The 16,408-nt window shown below is 43.2% G+C and overlaps 1 protein-coding gene across 4 annotated transcripts in view; it reads left to right on the top strand.

Moving 5' to 3' along the window:
* The window catches only part of RFFL (ring finger and FYVE like domain containing E3 ubiquitin protein ligase), a 68,500-nt gene that overhangs the window by 31,187 nt on the left and 20,905 nt on the right, over positions 1 to 16,408 (top strand). Inside the window, exon 1 of one of the 4 annotated variants that reach the window (XM_079797486.1) lies at positions 2,262 to 2,420. The exons of the other annotated variants lie outside the window; for them this stretch is intronic. The gene's annotated coding sequence lies outside the window, so the exon portion shown is untranslated. Of the gene's footprint in view, positions 1 to 2,261; positions 2,421 to 16,408 lie in introns of those variants that run through there. 4 annotated transcript variants of the gene reach the window in all.

Here is a 16,408-nt window from a genome sequence, read left to right as displayed (position 1 = left end):
GTATTGTACTAAGTGCTTTGCATACAGTAGGACATTTAATTCTCCCAGTGGTCCTCCTGCAAAGTAGGCACAATTATCCTCAATTTACAAATGAGGAAGCCAGGGCTGTCTCCAAGATGCTAAGAGGCTGAACTGAGATGGGTAATAAGTCCCTCTGACTCAGTCCATATCCCTGGCTGCTGCTGTATGCTGTTTCCATTTAAGCTTCAGGGAAGCATCTTATCCCGCTGCAGAGAAGATGGAGTGTCACCTACCTTCAGTATTTCTCTGCCTTGGGTGATTCTGGAGTTGAAATGGCCTCCTCTATTTTTTTTTTTTTTGGAGATTTTTCTAAGTTTCTTTGACCACACTTTGATGTGGCCACATTTTTTATTTAAATATATTAATACCATTGTCCTCCTCTCTTCTTATTTTTGGTTTGGAAGACATTGTATCTCCTTAGAGGGACTTTACATATCTGTACATATTGCTTTTGTGTTGATTTTATTATCTTAATTTTATGGGTTAAGTTATGAGATTTCTCCAGCTCCTAACTTGTCAATCTCCCCTTGTTCCCCGCCTCCTTTTCCACTGGATTTAAACTCAAATTCCGAGTTTGATTTTGAAGTACTCAGTCTGACTCCAATCCAGCTATTCAGTTTAGCCATGGCTCTCTGGATCACTAGTTATTATTATTACCATCCCTCCCTTTGTGCCCACTTATTTCTCAAGTCAAATCTAGTTATTCACTGAACCTATATGTCCTTGATTTTCCTACTTGGGTGTCCTTGGTTCTGCTGTGTTTTCTGCTTCGAATGTCATTCTTTCTATGAAGCCTCCTTGTCTGATCCCTCATTGGCAGTAATCACTTTCTCCTCAGGGTCTCATAGGAGAATTCTTTTTTGTCTCCTTTATGGCACAGTACATACATTTCAGTTGTTTGTGTACATGCCTTTATCTCTTACTAGACCAGAGCCCCATTGTGCAGGTCTATCTGGTCGACCTTTGTGTCTCCCCTTGTGTCTAGTTCAGTTCTCTTCACACAGCGCGCATTTGGTATCTGTTGGATGAGTGAATGAACAACAGAATTTCAGATTTAAGTGTCTACTTGTTGGTTTAGATTTCTTCTTCCTTTGCTTTCCTTACTCCTTTTCCATTTCCTTTTCTTTCAAACTTGCTGTGCTTTCTCTTGCACTGACTCTCAGAAATTGTCTTCCCCACTCCCTTTTCTTACCCAGATTTTGCCTCATTCTTTCCCCATTAGCAGTCACTGTGTGAGAGTGCCACGTGCTGCTGGTCAGATTTTCTCCATCCTTTTGTGGCTGGCTCTGTTCTCTCCAGGAAGCATATGACCAGCGTGGTTGCATTAAGATCTTAACAAAAAGACCGTGTGTCAAGAACAGTCCTTAAGATTTGCTAGCCTGTTGCTTTCAAGTGGGAAACCTTCTGATCGACATTTCTAGGGAGAGGGAAAAAATCCTTGGGTACTTGGAAGGTGGATGAATGCATATATTCACACTGTGGGACTGGGATGTTAGAGGCATCCTGTTTGACCATAGAAATAATGCAGGAAGCCACAGAAGCTTCTGCTAACTGTTAGCATTGAATCCCTGGATTTTTTTCTACAGCTGGAAGAAACATTAAGAGATTGGTGTAATCCAACCCTTTCCAGATGAGAAAATAGACCCAAAGAGGCTAAATGACAAGTCCGTAAAACAGGGCTATTCGTTGCCTTGTGTTTACTCCCAGTGCTGAATGTGACTTGGGGAACCACTACCTCTTTGAAAGCAGTGGAAGTTTTGCTTGAAGTGGAGGCTTTGGTCTCTAAAACTGAAGGTGTTTGCAGTGCTGGAAAGCAGACTCAGGTTGGTAGCAGGTTGGATCACTCTCGGAGTTTTGCTTCTGGGAATCTGCTCAGTGGGAACTGGCTGACAGAAAATTGTTCCTTCTCTATTTAAAAAGAGGCCAACATTTAATAATAAAAACACACTCATTATTTCTTGTTATTTTCCCCAGCCCCCATATTCTAAGTTTTGTTTCAGGCTTAACTTTCTTAGCTCAGCACTTTTTGTGTTTTTATTGTTTGCTCCAGGTCAGATGTTAGTAGAAGCATGGGAAATCCAGAAACTGCCTGAGAGGCCCATACTTGTTGGTTGGTGCTTTTCAGGTGACTTACCTGACTCACAGGATAATATGTTTTATTGTCATTGAAATACTGTCCCGTGAACCAGTTGTTGGTAGATAAGAAAGTTTACCTACCTGTTTGTGGCTAGGGAGCAGCCGTGTATAGAGACAGCTCAGAACAGGAAGTCAAGTGCAAACAGGATGTGCTTGTCTTTACTGTAAGTTGTGTGCCTGTGTTTTGAAACTTACTGTGGTTAAAAAGACTTTGAGTATTTGAGTGTGGCTGAAGAAATGTCTGCATCTGGTTTGAAAAGGAGGTAAGGTACCTAGATCATTACTGCCCTTGCCTATATACAGGAATTTCTTCTAGGGATCAGGTCTTTCTTTCTGATGCTGAGGCATTGTGAGTTTCCTAGCTTACACCATTATTACATATCTATCTATCTATCTATCTATCTATCTATCTATCTATCATCTATCTATAAAACCTAAGTGACCATTAGGACTGAACGACCGGAATGACCAGTCAACTGGTCACTATGATGCGCACTGACCACCAGGAGGCAGACGCTCAATGCCAGAGCTGCCCCCTGGTGGTCAGTGTGCTCCCATAGCAGGAGCGCTGCTCAGCTAGAAGCTGGGCTCACGGTTGGCGAGTGCAGCCCGCTGCTGCAGCAGCACTACTGAGAAGTGGCAGGTGCAGCAGGGCCAGGATGAGCAGCAGTGGAGCTGTGCCCATCCCAGCTTGGGCTCCTCCCCGGCTGCCTGCCGCTTCGGCACTGCTACATGTCCCCCCCTCCCCCCCAGGGATCCTGGATTGCGAGAGGGTGCAGGCCAGGCTGAGGAACCCACTCGTGCATGAATCCATGCACCGGGCCTCTAGTGTTTTATAAAACAAAACCACTGAATTGACTGATTGTCTGGTAGCTATGGGATTCAAGCTGTGCTTAGCTATTATTTTTTAAATAACAATACAAGATCTTAGCCTAGAGTTCACCAGCCTTTCAAATTATAGGTTCCTTTTGTTGGATTCCAGGATTTCTAGCACATCTTTTGAGTGTTTCTCCAGTTCCTAAGCTAGGTAGCTTAACAAATTAGTCTTTGAGTTGAAAATTTTTCTTTGAGGATTGAAGGCTGGATCTATTGCTAACTGCTGAATTGTTTTACCCCTAGGCAAGTTTCTGGAGAAGAGATTAAATAAGTAATCTGTTTGTGGGTCATTCAGCTGATAAACAGTCTTAGGAACCCCTATTTTCTGAACCCCCCTCCCACTCCTCATTGTTTCCCACTGTGAAATCTGCTTCATTATGTGCATCAGGGGGCTGGATTGGCTATAAAATAACTAATTTTGGGATCTTTGTGGGTTATTATAACTGTTCGAGTTATTTCAGAACAGGTCCGTTCTGATGGTCTCAAACCATAAACTAATGAATATGAGGCAGGAAAAGGTCTGGTCCTGCTTTTTGTGCATTCTGTATCCTTGCCACATTGCAAAGAAGACTAGCCTTTCACTTTTGTAATTCCAGGACCAAGTGGGCAAAGTAGTAGCACATTTCAGCATTGATGAGAATAGCATTACTTCCTGATATCAGCACAGGTGTCTTTTTTATTTTTCTTTACAGGTGTCTTTTTTTCTTAGGAAAAAAGGAGTAGAAAAGATGAGCCAGTTTGCACTTTGTTGTGGGACATATAGGCAAAGAGTAAAACCTGGAGACCAGGTTAAGCATGTGTCATCAGGAGATAATATGGTGAGAATACAGAGGTTTTCTTTGTGATATTAGACAAACTAGAAATCTCCATTCCTGCTTCTTGGGATAGGTACTAGGCATCACACATCCTGGCAGGAGCAGAAAACATTTTGGAAAGTCAGCATAATTTTCAGATTGAGATCAAACATCAAACCAAGCCAAAGGACTGTGGAAGGAAGGGGGTGGGGAGTCTGAATTCACCCTGGATTTATCACAAAATCCCATCTGACTTTAGTGCAGTGCAAGCAGTTATGGAGCACCAGGTGGAGGGCAGAGGTGTACGTGTTCAATTCTTTGAATTTGGTGGATAGAAGGGACTGAGGAGCTAAGGGAGAAAGTTTAAACAGGCTGGACTGTGGGAAAAGTGACCAACTCCTCAGCACTGGGGTAGAATTGGGAAGAAATGTAACAGCCTAGGGCGGCATCCAGGATAAACTAGTGACGGCCTCTGAGAGGAGTTCTTTGGGGATTAGAAAATTAAGAGCTGGTGGGAGGGACCGGGAGCCATTTAGTTCTTAGAACATCATTGGAAAACTAGATTGAGTCTGACTAAAGGTATCAGCATGTCTAACAAAAAGATAGATGGGGGATATAGCAGATTAACTTTGTTACTTTAAAGAACCTTAAAAAAGTTATTCATGAAATTACTTATAGCCAACTTTTATTGAGTATCTATTATGTGCTAGGCTTTAAATACCACTAGGATCTAGAGTCTTTGTTCATTCTGTATACTACAGCTCATTTGGCAATAGTAACTCGTGCAGTCCACTTTGGAAAGGTAAAATGCCTAATTTTGATACTAGACAGAATGCCTATCTTGAAGGGCTGCCTTTTCTTGGGCACAGGAGTGCCAGAAATCCTCTCCATGAGCATTTTTTATCCTGGTTACCCATTGGTCAGTCACTGTGATAATATCTCGTGAAAGCAGCTTCTTCCCTCAGAAGGTCCATAAAAGCTTATCTTGTAAGTCCTTTTTCCTGCACAAGAGAGTATTCGGGGGATTAGTCTCTTTATTCGTGATGAGCTTTATCATCAGTTTTGATGGAAGAGGATCCTGTAGTAATTAAACTGCAGATCCGTTTATTCTGTTTTCAGCATTGTTAGGAGATTTTTCTCTGAACTGCTTTCTTTTCCTGATTGACTCACCCTTTGGGGCAAAATGCCTGGGCTGAAATTAAATGTGTAGTTTCTCTGCTGCAGTGTTCAATCTGTCATCTCCTAAACTTCACACTAAGAAGCAGCCATTTAATTGGTCAGACCCCGAGGGTGATATTTTGGCACAACTCCATTGGTTAGAATTACTTTTCCCTGAACTTCATAGCAGATGCTGAGGCCCCTCTGCAGATATTTGTCATAAACTAGTTGAAACCAGGGAGTTTCCAAGAACATTTATAACTTGTGATTATTATGTATGTTTTTCTGTTGTTTACAACAGTTACCACTTCAGGAAAAGAGCTCATTTATTACCAGTGGCGAGTGAAATCTCTCTCATTTTCTTCCCCTTATTCATAGTGTCACCTTAACACTTTATGCTCCAATACCCGCTGTTCCAGTTCATACATCCTTTTGTCATGTTTCTCTTTCCACCTTGCTTGTGCTGTGCGTGTCAATAGCAACAGGCAAAGCTCTGCTTAGACCTGGATGTATCTGGTGGAGGTCTGTCTCTTTGATTTCTAGGATTTCTTTTCTGTTACTTTACTTCTCCATTTGCTTTTTGTGCATTTCTATTTGTGTCATTTGCAATTCTCATCACAGCACCATTCCAAACCCAAGCCCCTGGGGGGCATTGAAGCCTGAAGTGATGGTCTGTTGTTTATCTTTGAGGCTCTTTCTGGTTTTCTAATGCTGTATTAATCGTCAGTTTTAATATTTTTCTGTTACTTTCAGAAAGTAGTCTGTTACCATTCTTTTCTTATTTTAAGCAGACACTTAAAAAATTATCTTTAGCATGTGTGAGGTAGGCTTTTCCTTACAGGTATTTATGTGGTTATATGTGTTTAAACCCCTTAATTTGCTGATTACCCTAGAATCATGATTGTGGAGTTTTCAAGCATGAATTTCTGCCTCATCCCCCTTAAAGCTCTAATGCTGTTAGCATTAGTAATCTATACTAATAAAAGGGTGATATGCTATTTAGACCGGGAGACCTTCTGGATGTCCTTCTGGACAAAACCATGGTGGTGGGGCCAAGGCAGAGGCGGTTAGGGATGATCAGGACAGGAGGGGAGGGCAGTTGGAGGTGAGAAGGCCATGTGGGAGACATGTGGGGGCAAGCAGGCCGGAAGGGGGGCGCGCAATTGGGGCCAAGCAGGCTGGCAGACAGTGTGGTTAGGGGCGATCAGGCAGGCAGGCAGGTGAGCATTTAGGAGCCAGCGGTCCCAGAATGTGAGAGGGATGTCTGACTGCCGTGGGATCGGGCCTAAACCGGCAGTCAGACATCCCCCTAGGGGTCCCAGATTGGAGAGGGTGCAGACTGGGCTGAGGGACACTCCCCCCTCCATGCATTAATTTTGTGCACCAAGCCACTAGTACTTCAATAAATACCTGGTGATCACATTTATCTGGCACTAAGGATGGGACTAATGCTATAAAGTAGACTCACTCTTGTTTCCTGTTTCACTTTCCACACCTAACCATGGGAGATGAACACTTTAAAAAGAATTATACTTTGAGCATCAGCCCAAGGACTGAAGGGTCACAGGTTCGATTCTGGTCAAGGGCATGTACCTCATTACCTCGGTAGCAGGCTCTATCCCCAGCCCTGGTTGGGCACATGCAGGAGACAACCAATCGATGCATCTCTCTCCTCCCTTCTGTTCTCTCTAAAAATCAATGGAGCCCTGGCCAGGTTTGCTCAGTGGTTAGAGAGTTGGCCTGTGGACCAAAAGGGTCTCAGGTTCGATTCCTGGTCAAGGGCATGTACATTGGTTGCAGGTAAGGGCGAGTGTAGGAGGTAACCAATCAATGGATGTGCCTCTCTCATGTCAGTGTTCCTCCCCCTCCTCCCTCCATTACTCTCTCTAGAAATCAATGGAAAAAATATCCTGGGGTGAGGATTAACAACAAAAAAAGAATTATACAAATTGTTAGGCAGTTGTTAAATACAGTGCGCCTTAAATGCTCATCCCCTCCGAATGCAATCACCATGCAATGCAGAGACCTTGCCAGTTTTTATTCTTGGAATGCTCAGCAACCAGAAGAAGGTTTGGCAGACAGTATTGCTAAATAATCAGATGAATGAATTAAAGTTATCGGGAGGTGTACAAGATGCCACGAGAGCAGACAGGGTCAGAGGTTTTCCTGAGGAAATAAATGCCACCGCGGGAGGTAGGTGGGAGGCTGAGAAAATAACTCGAGGGAGGTTCCTGAAGCCAAAATAAGCTTGGCATTTGAGGGACTGAAAGAATGGAAAGGTAGGGGAGCTAGAGCTAAGAGCAGGGAGAAGGAGGCCCTGAGCTCTGAGGATTTACTTTCAGTTTTATTTAATGGTTACCAGTGAAAAATTTATTGAAAGGAGGTTAATAGAGCATTAGTTGCAGTTGACACAATTAGGTCAAAAACCCCTACTCAGCTGGAACAAAGATGGCCAGAATGGAAACTGAAACACATCCTCAATGTCGATTAAGGGCTTTATCTTTAGAAAACTGGGGTCTATCTATAGCTCCTGTACCCTGAAGTTGAAAGTAGGAAATGCAGATGACTTCCTGGATGTAAAAATTAAAATGCTGGGGGTTCCTAGGGATGGTTTTTCTGTCCACTCCGAGTCTTGAAAGGTTGGCTTGGTGGGTAGGTATCCCTTTTTGGTGTCCCTAGAAGGGAGTAGAAGTTAGTATTAGATAATTCCTCCCTGCTAGCCACTTTATGTGGTTTCTGTTGCCCTCTCTCACAGGCAGTTCATTAACCTGCTCTCCCAGCGCACAGGCCCTTGAATTCCTAGTGCTAAGGGTAGGGAGTATGGATGGTGAAAGAAGACCCCCTCTTTCTGTAGGACTACAAATTAATTAAAACACTGGACTTATGTTCTGTCACTTTCTAGCTGTGTGACCCTGGTCCAGTTACCCAATCTTCTTTATTTACAAAATGAGCATTTAAATTCTGATTTTTGCAGGATTATTGTATTAAATGAGAGAATAGATGCAAACATAACCCACTTGGCACATGTTAGGTGTTCTGTAGTGTTTTTACTATTTTCTTAAAAAATGAAATTTTCTATGATCATTTGAGAAAGGGAGCCCCTGAGTCTAAATAACTCCCTCAATTTTCCTCGTGTCTGCTGCTGGAAGAAACAGCACAGCAGACACTCTCTCTCACCTAAAGCTTCTAAAGCTTTGGTGATTTTTATTCAAGTATTACTGGGGAAGTGGATAGAGGAGGCTGAGCCTGAGCCCGAGCCCTAGTGTCTTTGAAATCTTTACCATGTCAGTTTGTATAGAGGCTCTGGAAGCTGTTTGGGAGAGAGGCAAATATTTAACACTAGAGGCCCAGTGCACAAAACTTGTGCACAGGTGGGGTCCCTAGGCTTGGCCGGTGATCAGGGCCTATCAGGGCTGTCTCACCCAGTCCCTATTGGGGCTTGGCCGGCCAGGGCCTGCAGGACAGCGGGAGGGATGGTCGTAGTCAGTGCGTGTCATAGCGACTGGTTGACTGGTTGTTCCGGTCATTCGGTCCTAACGGTCACTTAGGCTTTTATATATATAGATTAGCCCCATGCCTTACGATAATGCCTGCCATTTACTGAAGTACTGCCTTCTGCTCTTTCTGTAAGTTGAAAGCCTGGTAACTTACCTCATGCCTTGACCAACAAAGATATGCTCTTTATACCGATCACCTATTCTGTCTCCAGCTGTGACAAATAGGTACATCCATTCATGTTATACTGAAGCTCAGAGAGGCAACTTTCTTAAGCTCATTCAGTTACTGTGTTAGAGCCAGGATTTAAGGTCAGGTGTGACTGTCAGTTTAAAACCAAAGTAAAACGTTTATTTGGGAACTTTTTTTTTTTACTCGTTTGTTTTCTAAAAATTTAGCCCTAAAATGAAATTCTTATCTAGGAACTATGCAAATTGTCTGTTAGGTTTTAGAGCCCGGGGGACTGTTTTCCTCTGCTGTGCCCCAGCCCTGTGAAATACCCTGTTTGTGTCCTGCCCACAGACCACTTGAGCCGGGCTGTGGATCTCATTTAGGCCTTGGGTTCTAAAGTTCCACAGTACACTTGTCGCCTCTGTGACTTAGGTGTTCTGAATTCTTTATTCTCAAATAAATAGCTCAGAAATAATCTCAGTATCACAGAGAACATGCTTCATTGTCCCACACCCAGCAAGTGAGACCAGTCTGCAGTATGGTTTACTCCGTGGGTTGCTTACTTACAAAAGCAACAGTTGCCCTATTTGATGCTCGTGTTGCCACCAGCATTGTAAATCTTCCCCTTCCGAGGTGGACACCTCAGGCAGGTTTACTGGAAAATTCCAACTGCGATTCTGAGATTCTGTATTGAATTGAACAGTTTCAAAGGGCGTTCAAGTTTCTTTTCAGACAAACTTATTTTTTAAAGTAAGCAGCCTTCTACGTGGAGAGATGATTTTAAATTTCAGGTGAGTGCTCAGAATAATGATTGATTTTTTATTGTATGGGTGATGTGACCAGCTGTGCTAGAGCTCCTACCCAGGTCCCTTGGGTGGTAGGAAACTCAGACTTTAGGTAAACAGAGAGAGAGAGAGGGACATAGTGCTTTCCAGCCTATGTTTATTTTAATGAGCTATTTATGGAGCACTTACTATAGGTTAGGCACTTTATGTATGTTATCTCTCATCCCTACAATTACCTTCCAACAGGGGAGGTATTATCTCCCTTATGTAGGTGATGAAGGAAACAGACTTAAAAAGCTTACGTAACGTGCCCAAGGTTACCTACCCTTTGCTTTTGATAAGGGATTTTTTTCATAGTCACTTTATGTCATATAAATATTGATAAAATGCTTTGGGCTCTAAGGAGAGATAACTAGTACTTGCTTCACCAGCTCATATTGATAAAATACTCAGTGTTCTTTTGGTCTCAGTTTGTTCATTCCACAAAGTATTTGAGTATCTGCTATGAAGTGGCATTGTGCTTAGATGATGCCAGTAAAAAAGTGAAGACAAAATAAATATAATTACAGATGATGATAGTTATCACGCAGGAAACGAAAAGGTCAATGAGAGTGTATGTGACTGAGGAGGATCCTCTAAATAGGCAATATTCAAGTTGAGACCTGAAGGATGCCAAGGAGCCAGGAGAACAAGCTTTTTAAGTTTGCAGGAAGGAGCTTATATGCTTGAAGAACGGAAAGGATACCATGGCTTGAAGCTTAGTGAGCGGTGAGGAAAGGAGCATGTTGTGAATTGGAGAGGTAGGCAGGGGCTGATGGCATACGCAAGGGTCTTCTACTCCTAAAATGCAGTGGGGATCCATTAAAGAGCTTTAAGTGTGTGTGTTTTGGGGGGGGGGAGGGAAGTGGATGATGCCTGTAGAGAAAGAATCGGAGAGGGGCAGGAACTAGGGAATCTAGTTAGGAGGCTGTTCTAGACTGGAAATACAGTGGAGCACAAAGTCCCGGCCCTCTTGGACTTTTTATTTCAGTTAGGTGATGCAGTTAACAAGTAAGCAAATAATATTAGCTGGTGCTAAGTGTCATGTATGAGATTAGAAAGTGATATTTAGACTAAGGGGTGATGGACAAGAAGGAGCCAAATATGTGAAGGTCTGGAGAGAAGAGAAGGAACAAATAGCAAGTTCAAAGGGCCTAAGGAGGGAAATGTAATAGATGAGAGATGGTGATTTAGGCCCTTGTCAGGGGCAGGGGAGATGGGAATTTATGAGTCTTCAGCTTAAACATGGTATTTAAAGCCACTGATTGGGGGTCTCCTTGGGAGAGAGAGTGGGCACCAAAGACAGCCTAGGCACTCCCAACATTTAAGAAAAGGGGGAGGGGAAAAAACCAGCAAAGAAGCTTTAAGGTAAGACGGAAATCAAGAGTGCGGAGTTCTGGAGGCTCAGAAACGGTTAGCGGGCGAGTGTGTCCGGGAGGAGGGAAGGAGGGCCACTGGGTCCTGCAAGAGATCGAGAAGTGTCGCTTGGAATTCCTTGGTGATCTTGCAGAGATTAGGTGCAGTGGTTAGGCCAAGCTAGATTGGAGAAGGCTGAAGAGCGAATTATAGGTTGAGCAAGTGGAGTCAAATACTGAGAGAAATCTTGATGTAGAGGAGAGCAGAGGAAAGGGCCTTTACTAAGGAGTGGGGACATGGACTCAAAATGGTTTTCTTTGTTATTGTTTTTTTACAAATTACAAATATTATCCTAGATGCTTTAAAAACCTCTCTTAAATAAACGTTTAATTGAAATATAACTAGAGAAGTCCATAAATTGTAAGTTAGGGTTTGATGAATTAATAGGCTTCGGGGTCTAAGCGACGTCTGTTCAAATCCTGGCTTACTACCCGTTAGCTATGACCTTTCACAAGTCAGTTAACTTCTCTAAACCCTGGTTGTCTCACCTGAAGATGGGAAGAACGAATCTGCCTTGCCAGAACTGTTGTGAGGATCACATGAAATAACACTGGGTAGTACCCAGCTCAGTGCCGGGCAGATAAGAGCAGTCTTCCAATGAATGGCTACTTTCTTCTTTACTTGTTAAAATATGTAATTATTTATCAATTACTTCAAAGAGGCATAGCTCAGCCATATTGCTAGGCTTTTCATAGCTGTTCAAAGCCATTGCAATTATACTTTAATTGCTTTTTATGGACAATATGCAAGATGAAGCAAAGCCCATTCTGTAGTAATGATCCATGACGTGGGATACTTTTCTTTATGCACCAAGAGCATAGATGCTTTTAATAATTCCGGGAATATGGTATGCAGTAGGCAAAGCACTCTCAATAAGCGAGATGATTCTGTAAGGCTTGCCATCTAGACATTTTCTGATTTGCCACATCAGAAAGGTGCTTATTTGAGGATTTGGGGGCATTTTAATTAGGCGTCTTTAAAAGATTTTTATAAAGTCTTATACAGTGTGTTCACCATACATATGTTAATTCCAAAACGTTGCTGTCTCTGCATCCTGTGAAGCCTGTTGTTGCAGGGGTACTTTGACACACAGACCAGTCAATTAAAATGACAACAGACTGGATGAGAACCTTAGGGACTTGACTTTACTGCTGTAGAATGTGGTGGTTAGCAAGATGGTTTTGGAGTTGCACTGCACACTAGCGCTAATTTTACTAGGACACTGACATTCTGACCCCCTCTATGCCATGTGGCCATTCTTTTTAAAAAATATATTTTTATTGATTTCAGAGTGGAAGGGAGAGATAGAAACATCAGTGATGAAAGAGAATCATTGATTGGCTGTCTCCTGCACGCCCCACTCTGAGGATCGAGCCCACAACCTGGGCATGTGCCCCAACAGGGAATCCAACCATGGCCCTCTGGTTCATAGGTTGACGTTCAACCACTGAGCCACGCGGGCCAGGCCATGGGACCATTCTGACCCTTCTCTGCTCCATGGTAAAGCCCATGACAACCACTGATCCACTTAAAATTATTTGACTTGATCAGGTGAACAAGTGAAGTGGTTGTGTAGGAAAAGGTCACATTACCTCCCCTCCTGTCTCTGACTGTACTCACCCGACCTGGGATAAGTCATCTATCTTACCCTGGGTTACCACTGTAATTTTCCTGTTCAGCAGGGATCAGTCTCTCAAGAAATACCAGCATACTTATCAAGCTGACAGAATCTCGTGTGCTAGCTAGCCGTTCTTGCCTCACACCACAGGACTCTTCCCCAGGGAATGTCAGTTTTCTTGTTCACCCCAGCCCTACATCTTTCCTCCTCCTCCCCTGCAGGCAAAGAGGAGGAGGAGAGCTCGGCAGTTTTCAAACACACTCAGTGGGAGAGCAGTCAGAGACCGTGTTTGAGGATTAAGTCTCCCAGTCCCTCTCTTCTGAAGAGGGTGAGGGGATTTGGAGAAGGGATTTTCAAGCCCTCAGTGAAGATTTGATAATTTTCTTTCAAGATCAGAAGGAGGTTTGCAGATCTGAGAAGGAAATTTTTCAGTTGTTAACATAGGGAGACTTCTTTATACACCTCACAATTGGTTCCACTTTCAGTCCTTTAAGTTCCATAAGCAGATGCCATGTATTTGAATCTGTTTAGGGCTGAGGGATGAAAAAAATATTCCCAAGAGAAAAATAAGTAGTTTGTATGGCAATGTTAAAATTACAAACTCTTTCACTCCCCAAAATAACCCTGAAGATAGTTGTTATTTAGACTTAGGGTTTTCCAGTTTGGCAAGAGAGTACTCTTTGGTTATACCCAAGGATGAATGGATATATATATATATATATATATATATATATATATATAAATTTTTTTTAGAGAGAGTGGAAGAGAGGGAGGGAGAGAGAGAGAGAAACATCTATGTGAGAAGGACACATCCATTGGTTGCCCCGCAAATGCTCCCACCGGGGCAGGGATGGAACCAGCAAACCCAGGTACTTGCCCCTGACCAGGTATTAAACCCTGACCCTTTGGTGCACAGGCCAGCGCTCTAACCATTGAACACACTGGTCGGGGGGGCAAGAGAGTACTTTTAACTGACCACCTTAGGAAATGTGTCTTTTTGGTGTGTAAATATATGTCAAAAAGAGTAAAAGCCTAGTCTGTTGACTGGTGAGCTTGTTCTGTTTGAGTGAGCAGGTGTGAGGTATGTTAGCCCTGGGGAGTCTTTCCGCCTAGCCCTTTCCATAGTAACCCCTTCTTCCACAGATACATATCCGCAGGATAAGACTGTTCTTCACTCCAACAGGGGCTTATGAAATAACAGGACAGATTTCAAGTCTCCTCACAGAGCCAAGACCTTGTAAAAGCCAAATCCTTCCACAGCCAAGGGCTTTTCCTTCAAGGCTCCCTAGAGGGGGCAGCTAAGATTAGATGCAAAGTGAAGAGAATGAAAGTAGTGCTAGGGATGATTCATTCTCCTGACTCCCAACGGAGGGAGAGCTTCCTTAGCTTTTGGGTCAGGGCGAGCTGTAGTGCCTTACTGGGCTGAAGTCCCCTGGGTGCAAGGACCTTGTCAGAATCACTTTTGGTAAACCCCAGAGCCCAGCACATAGCTGGTGCTTGTGAAATAAAGCATGAGTTGAAACAATACACAGTGGGCCAGCTTTCCTTGGGAACATACTGGTTCCTACTGATGGTGCTTTACCACGTGCATTTACCCGTTGTGGCAAAGTTCTTATCTCTTAGGAAACAGTTGCAACATGTGTATTCCTAGTGTGGAGGAAAATGTGTTTTCTTATGGTTAAATCTATCATTTCCCCTCCTTTTCCTTTTTATTTCATTTTTCTCTGCTAATGCTGTATGCTTATCTTTGGTTATATCTGTCTTTACTTCTGTTCCACTCTCTAGTGAGAGGTGACTTTTCTCCTGCCCAGAAGTGTCTACGCAGGATCTGATTGGTCACTAGGTGCCGCGTTTCCTGCTACTCTGGCCCTTCCTCCCATGATTTAGCACTGGCTTCCTTCCTCTCTAACCTCTTCATCTTCGGGGGTTTCCTCTACAGTCTTCCAATGTGTCTACACTTCTCTCTGTTTTAGTGACCTGGGTCTTCAGCTACTGCCTTCTCTCTCCTAGTCACAGTCAAAAGTTTCTTGAAAGAATAATTTATGCTTAGAGTCTGGCAAATCCTCCCTTCTCATTCACTTCCCAACCTGTGGTTATCTTCCTAAACTGCTCAGGCAAAGAGCATACCCACATTTTCCTAAAACTAGTCCGTTTTGCATTTTTTATTTTGTTCTACCCTCTGGGTCATTAGCGTAGATAATTTCTTTTGAAACTCATAACACTCTTTCGGTTTTCCCACCTCTGAGCATTCTTCCTTTCTCTGTCCTGTTGGTTGGTTTTCCTCTGCTTACCCTGTACATCGGGTCTTCCCAAGGGTTCTCACAGACCCGCCTCTTTTCTGCCCTCGACCATCCATCGTCTTCTGCCCCACTCTGGGTTTATTTACATACTTGTAGAAGGCTGAGGATTCCCAAACCTTCATCTTCAACTGAGACCAAACCCCTGTGTGCTGTGCATACAGCAGCATGTCCCACAGTACAGAACTCAACTCATCATCTTAGCCTGCCCCCTCCACACAGGTACATGCCTCCTCCTGAGGGCTTTATCCCAGTTAGTGATTCCACTGTCTGTCCTGTTGTGCAAGTCAGAGTCCCTGGGATTCATCCAAGACTGTTTCCTTTCTCCCTTCCCCTGCCTTTTCAATTCATTGACACAGACTGCTAATTCTGGCAAAGACCTGGGACAAGCCCAGAAAGCCAAATCGTAATCGTGAAATCTCTAGGTTTGCTTCTTGCCTATGCATTCTCAGAGAACTTGTAGTTAAAATATTGTTATGATGATAGTAGCAACAACTAATGTTTATTTAGTGCTTCACAGCCAGAGAATGTCCAGATGAGAAAAATGAAGTACAGACAGGTTATGATGACTTGGGTAACATAGCCCATAAACGGGGCTTGGGACCTCTGTTTTACCCAGATCCTATATGTTCTTTGTATTATTACACTGTCACAGGTGTTTCCATCAATCGATGATTTAAAGAATTACAGAATCCCTCCTTCAGAGGGCTGCTGCACCACTGTTGTCTCCATTCTCATGACAACAAGGAACTCGTTTAATTAACTGCTCTTTACTTCATTATTCCATGTGAACTGTTAATGACCAGTAAGGCAGATTACGCACCCCCCCTCCCCGTCTGTGGAAAGTAGGAGTCTTAGAGTCTTTATGCAAGTAATAGTGAGTCAGAGAGGGATGTGTAGGAAATGGAGCAAATGTGTGCTTAGTTAAGATTTAAATATTGTGTGTGATTCATTCACTCAGTAGTACTTGTTGAGCCACCTATCTGCTGAATACTGTATGACTAATGGTTCCTGTTCTCATGGGGTCACAGGTAAGTGTTTGGGGTCGGGTGGGGCAGATGTAAATTGGATCCGCCTACAAAAGTGAATGAATTATATCACAGGTGTATTGGAGGCAAGTGTTGGGAAGCTAAAAAGGCCCTAGAGTAGTCAGAGGCCTGACGTTATAGCTGTGTGAACCAGGAAGTTACTCCCTCTGCTGGGCCTTTTGCTTTTCCTCTATAAAAGGGCCAAGGTTGAACCTGCTGGCTTCTTAGTTCCTTCCAGCTTATCATATCTTTGAACTATGATTTCACAAAGGCACTTTCAAGAAGTCAGGAGGCAGCGCAGAAAGTACCATTCTTTTATGTGAACTGATTATTGAGTAATAACATTAAATGTTCCACTTATTATCTCGGTAAACATAGAGGTCAGGCTCAAAATGTCCATGTTGACTGCCTTGGTCTACTGAGAAAAGCACACTCTTACTTTATCACGGCATTACTTGGCATTTTAGTGGACTGTCTTGCCATCTTTAGGTTATTCTGACATTTGGGAGATTAACTCCTCTTTGTTTTGTGATCTTAAAAAATCACCAATCCCGCCCTGGCCGGTTTGGATAGA

This window comes from Cnephaeus nilssonii (assembly GCF_951640355.1).
Source record: "Cnephaeus nilssonii genome assembly, chromosome: 19".
Classification (NCBI taxonomy): domain Eukaryota; kingdom Metazoa; phylum Chordata; class Mammalia; order Chiroptera; family Vespertilionidae; genus Cnephaeus; species Cnephaeus nilssonii.
This window is presented reverse-complemented; position numbering and strand designations above follow the sequence as displayed.